We start from the raw sequence: 6031 nt of genomic DNA, 5'->3' as shown, positions 1-6031 counted from the left end.
CAATCTCTTGAAATGGGAATAAAACCATCTGCCTTGTCTTTCTTACAGGGTTTTCAGAATCAGATAGAGAAATGTTTGTTATAATGTTTGAAAATGGGAAAGTGGTACTTTCTCATTTCTCAGTTGTGCAGGCCTGGCCTGCAATTTGATCTTTGGGGCCTCTTTGCCTGACTTCTCACTTCAAAATTTCCTTAAAAATTGTTTTTGCTGGCCGGGCGCGGTGGCTCACGCCTGTAATCCCAGCACTTTGGGAGGCCGAGGCGGGCGGATCACAAGGTCAAGAAATCGAGACCATTCTGGCCAACATGGTGAAACCCCGTCTCTATTAAAAATTAGCTGGGCGTGGTGGCGGGCACCTGTAGTCCCAGCTACTCGGGAGGCTGAGGCAGGAGAATCGCTTGAACCCGGGAGGCGGAGGTTGCAGTGGGCCGAGATCACGCCATTGCACTCCAGCCTGGGAGACAGAGCGAGACGCCGTCTCAAAAAAAAAAAATTGTTTTTGCTATCAAAATTTCCTCTTCAAAATACCTGAATCAGGTTATCTACCACTTACGCTTAGAATAATGTGCTCATGAGCCACATGGGGAAAATGCAAAAAACAATTGAGATAAATATGCGTTAAAAAATGAAATTTTAGGCCAGGTGCGGTGGCTCATGCCTGTAATCCCAGCACTTTGGGAGGCTGAGGCGGGCGGATCACGAGGTCAGGAGATCAAGATCATCCTGGCTAACACAGTGAAACCCCATCTCTACTAAAAACACACAAAAAAATTAGCTGGGCGTAGTGGGGGGTGCCTGTAGTCCCAGCTACTCTGGAGGCTGAGGCAGGAGAATGGCATGAACCCAGGAGGCAGAGCTTGCAGTGAGCCGAGATTGTGCCACTGCACTCTAGCCTGGGCGACAGAGCAAGACTCCATCTCAAAAAAAAAAAAAATTAAATTTTAGCCGGGCACGGTGGCTCATTCCTGTAATCCCAGCACTTTGGAAGGCCAAGGCAGGCAGATCACGAGGTCAGGAGTTCGAGACCAGCCTGACCAAAATGGTGAAACCCCGTCTCTACTAAAAACACAAAAATTATTGGGGAGTGGTGGCGCGTGCCTGTAATCCCAGTTACTAGGGAGGCTGAGGCAAGGGAATCGCTTGAACCTGGGAGGCGGAAGTTGCAGTGAGCTGAGATTGCGCCACTGCACTCCAGCCTGGGCAACACAGCAAGACTCTGTCTCAAAAAAAAAAAAAAATTAGCCTAGCGTGATGATACGTGCTTATAGTCCCAGCTACTCAGGAGGCTGAGGCAGGAGAATCGCTTGAACCTGGGAGGTGGAGGTTGCAGTGAGCAGAGATCATGCCACTGCACTCCAGCCTGGTCAACAGGGCGAGACTCCATCTCAAAAACAAAGAAATTTTGTATTTTGGAATGGAAGACCTTGTCCTTCATTTTATTTTAAAATGAGAAAAAAAAAAACTGGACACCATCCAAGTAAGCTGGAGAAATATGCTAGGGGTCCTTCTCTGGGCACTATAAATCACACTGGCCATCTCTACCCCAGCGTGTGATTGGTGTGTTAGTCTGGCGTCCTGCATTCCATTTTCAGTTCCTAAAGGGCAGGCCACCATCAAATCTATTTCTAGCACTATAGAATATTAAGACTTTTCTTTTTCTTTTTTTCTTTTTGTGAGACAAGGTCTTGCTCTGTTGCCCAGGCTCACTGCAACCTCCACCTTCCAGGCTCAAGTGATTCTCCTGTGTCAGCCTCCCGAGTAGCTGGGATTACAGGTGCCCACCACCACACCTGGCTAATTTTTGTATTTGTAGTAGAGAGACGGTTTCTCCATGTTGGCCAGGCTGGTCTCAAACTCTTGACCTCAGGTGATCTACCTGCCTCAGCCTCCAAAAGTGCTGGGATTACAGGCGTGAAGCCACCGTGCCTGGCCTTAGAATCTTTTTTTTTTTCTTGAGACCGAGTTTCGTTCTGTTGCCCAGGCTAGAGTGCAGTGGCATGATCTCTGCTCACTGCAGCTTCTGCCACCTGGGTTCAAGTGATTCTCCTGCCTTAGCCTCCCCAGTAGCTGGGATTACAGGTGCATGCCGGACATGAATATTAGAGTCTTAAGTTCCGACAGGGCAGGGCCACCATCAAATCTATTTCTAGCACTACAGAATATTAGTACTTTTTTTTTTTTTTGAGACAGGGTCTTGCTCTGTTGCCCAGGCTGGAGTGCAATGGCACGATCTCGGCTCACTGTAACCTCTGCCTCCTGAGTTCAAGCGATTCTACGTCAGCCTCCCAAGTAGCTGAGACTACAGGTGCTTGCCACCATGCCCGGCTAATTTTTGTATTTTTAATAGAGACAGGTTTCACCATGTTGTCCAGGCTGGTCTCAAACTCGAGCTCAAGCAATCCACCCGTTGTGGCCTACCAACGTGTTGGGATTACAGGCATGAGCCACCGCGCCTGGCCAATTGGAAGGTTTTAACTCTGACAAAGAGAAGAAAGAGAGAGGCAGTCAGCAGGAACTGTATTTCTCCACGTCTAGCTTGCTTGATCTCAACGACCTTTTTTTTTTTTTTTTTTTAATAATACAGACCATAGTCACAAGAGTGATGTATTTTCAATCTCTCATTTTCAGGAAGAGGAAACTCTTACAAGCAGAATGTACTATATGTAAGTGTAAGCTTCACACAGCCAAAAGTGTATCTGGACAACACTCTATACATAAGCAGTGTTGAAAACACCCTGCAATGTAACTAATGGATAGGCTTGAGTGCCCTGAGCCTTCCTTGGGTTGTTTGGGTTACAGCTAAACTAGCCTCTGCCTACGCCCTTTTACAAAGCAAAGATTCCTTTTACAATGCAAACAACCATTCCCTAGCGTTTCTGTCTTAAAGATCAAAAGTCTGCACAATTTGGCCAGGCGCGGTGGCTCACGCCTGTAATCCCAGCACTTTGGGAGGCCGAGGCGGGAGGATCACCTGAGGTCAGAAGTTCGTGACCAGCCTCAACATGGAGAAACCCCGTCTCTACTATAAAAATACAAAATTAGCCGGGCATGGTGGTGCATGCCTGTAATCCCAGCTACTCGGGAGGCTGAGGCAGGAGAATTGCTTGAACTTGGAAGGCGGAGGTTGCGGTGAGCCAAGATCGCGCCATTGCACTCCAGCCTGGGCAACGAGAGCGAAACTCCGTCTCAAAAAAAAAAAAAGAAAAAACACCAAAAGTCTGCACATTTTATTTTCTGAAAGTAAGAAAGACATATAAAAACAATTCACAGCTGGGTGCGGTTGCTGGTACCTGTAATCCCATCACTTTGGGAGGCCAAGGCGGGCAGATCACCTGAGTCAGGAGTTTGAGACCAGCCTGCCCAACAAGGTGAAACCCCATCTCTCCTAAAAATACAAAAATTAGCCGGGTATAGTGACACGCGCCTGTAGTCCCAGCTACTGGGGAGGCTGACGCAGGAGAATAGCTTGAACTCGGGAGGCAGAGGTTGCAGTGAGCCAAGATTGCACCACTGCACTCCAGCCTGGGGAACAGAGTGAGACTCCGTCTCAAAAAACAAAACAAAACAAAAAAAACACATTCATTCAATCTAGCAAATATGCCTTGTCCATTTCACTACCCCTAACATCACTGCTGCTACCACCACCACCACCATCACCACTCCAGAGACTCACAACCCCTTCTACTTCCAGGGTTGGAATAGGCTCTGGCCAACTCCATTTCCACCGCCACCACCACCACTACCCTTGAGAATGGGCTCAACTCCAGGGGGATACAAAATCCCTTCCCCATCCCCTTAGATCCATTATTCATTCATCCCATAAATATTTATTTATTTATTTATTTATTTATTTATTTATTTATTTTTGAGATGGAGTCTCGCCCCGTCACCTACTCTCGCTACTGTGTGTTAGGCACTCTTCTATTAATAGGTGCTGAGGATACAGTAATTGAACTCAGCAGACAGAGTTCCTAGTCTCATTAAGCTTACCTTCTAGTGGGAGGAAACAAGAAATAAATGAATAGATGAGGCTGGGCATGGCAGCTCACACCTGCAATCCCAGCACTTTGGGAGGCTGAAGCACAAGGATCACTTGAGCCCAAGAGTTTGAGACCAGCCTGGGCAACATGGTGAGACCCCATCTCTACAAAAAAAATTATTTAAAAACTTATGAAAAAATGATGAGCCAGGTGCAGCGTCTCATGCCTATAATCCCAGCACTTTGGCAGGAGGATTGCTTGAGCTCAGGAGTTTGAGACCAGCCTGGTCAACATAGCGAGACCTCATCTCGACTAAAAAATTTTAAAAATTAGCCAAGTGTGGTGCTGTGCACCTGTAGTTCCAGCTTACTCAGGAGGCTGAGGCAGGGGGATCACTTGAGCCCAGGAGGGCAAGGTTGCAGTGAGCCTTGATTGCACCACTGCACTCCAGCCTGGGTGACAGACCGAGACGCTGTCTCAAAAAAAAAAAAAAAAAAAAAAAGAATAAGCTGGGCACGGTGGCTCATGCCTGTAATCCCAGCACTTTGGGAGGCCAAAGCAGGTGGATTGCAAGGTCAGGAGTTCAAGACCAGCCTGGCCAACATGGTGAAACCCCATCTCTACTAAAAATACGAAAATTAGCCGGGTGTGTGTAATCCCAGCTACTCAGCAGGCTGAGGCAGGATAATTGCTTGAACCCTGGAGGCGGAGGTTGCAGTGAGCTGAGATCCTGCCACTGCACTCCAGCCTGGGTGACAAAGCAAGGCTCCATCTCGGGAAAAAAAAGAAAAAAGAATAGATGAGAAGATAGTTGATGATAAGTGCTATGATGACAATTAGAACCCAGGATCGATAGGAAGTGACTGGGGGAGAAACCTAGGTATGGCTGTCAAGAAAGGTCCCTATAAGGAAGTGCTATGTACATGCAGACCTGAATGACAAGGAGTCAGCCATGCAAAGAATCTGGGTAAAGAGCATTTCAGTCAGAGGGAACAGCTAATGCAAAAGCCCTAAGGCAATAGCAAGCTCACGGTGCTTAAGAAACAGAAAGTCAGTGAGGCTGAAGCCCATGTGTTGAAGGAAGAAAGTATAAGATGAGGTCAGAAAGGGAGGCATGCCCTAGCTAGTGGAGAAGCTCTTAGGCCAGGGAAAGGAGTTTGGATTTCATTGAAAGTGTAATGAGAAGCCTTTGGAAGGTGTTAAGCTCAGAAGTGGCACGATCTGATTTATGGTTTTAAAGGATCATGGTAGCTGCTGAGTGGAGAATAAATTGTGGGATCAAGGGATGCAAGGGAAACCACTTAGAAAGCTATTATAGTGGTCCAGGTGGAAACAGTGGCTTGGACAAGGATGGTGATAGAGGGCGGGGCTGCTGAGAAGTGGAAGGACTCAGGAAATGTTCTGGAGTTGGAGTACCCTAATGACCTGCCTTGGCTCTCTCTGCATGGTTTATGCATATCAAATAATTATCAACAGTCGACAAATATTTATTGAGTTCCTACCACGTCCCAGGCACTGTGCTACGCACTGGAAGTTACAGCCCAGAGGAGAAGGCCCACTCCACCTCCTTCTGCCCTACTGCCATAGGAGCTCTAGTTTGAGGAAGCTACTGCCCATCCCAACCTCACCCCATTTGCAGGGCGAGAGGCACACCCATTACCCCACCCTACCCACCCCTGCACTCTATTCCAATGCCGATCTGGAACTGATGGGGTGGGGGCAGTATTTACAGTTGGAGAATTGATGCCATAAAAAGAAGAGTCCAAAGTCCTCTTAAAGGTCTCAGAGCAAAGACCAGGAGAGCCCAAAGCTTCCAGAGTGGAGAGGGAGTACAGCTAGGGCCATGAGGATGAGGCAACTCTTGGTGCCCACACCACTGCTAGTCCTTCTCTGGGTTTCCAGAGCCCAGACTTCCTCAGTCTTCACTATCCCATTCCGCCAGCACCTATTCCCTCGTCCCCACCTTAGTAAATGTCTGGGTCTTGTATGCCCTCTGGTGGCACAATCATGGCACTGCAGCCCATAGTTAGTTCCCGACTTTTCACTACTCA

The sequence above is a fragment of the Pan troglodytes genome, chromosome 10 (assembly GCF_028858775.2).
Source record: "Pan troglodytes isolate AG18354 chromosome 10, NHGRI_mPanTro3-v2.0_pri, whole genome shotgun sequence".
In the NCBI taxonomy this organism is placed as follows: Eukaryota; Metazoa; Chordata; class Mammalia; order Primates; family Hominidae; genus Pan; species Pan troglodytes.
The sequence above is the reverse complement of the archived record's forward strand: the minus strand, read 5'-3'. Positions refer to the sequence as shown.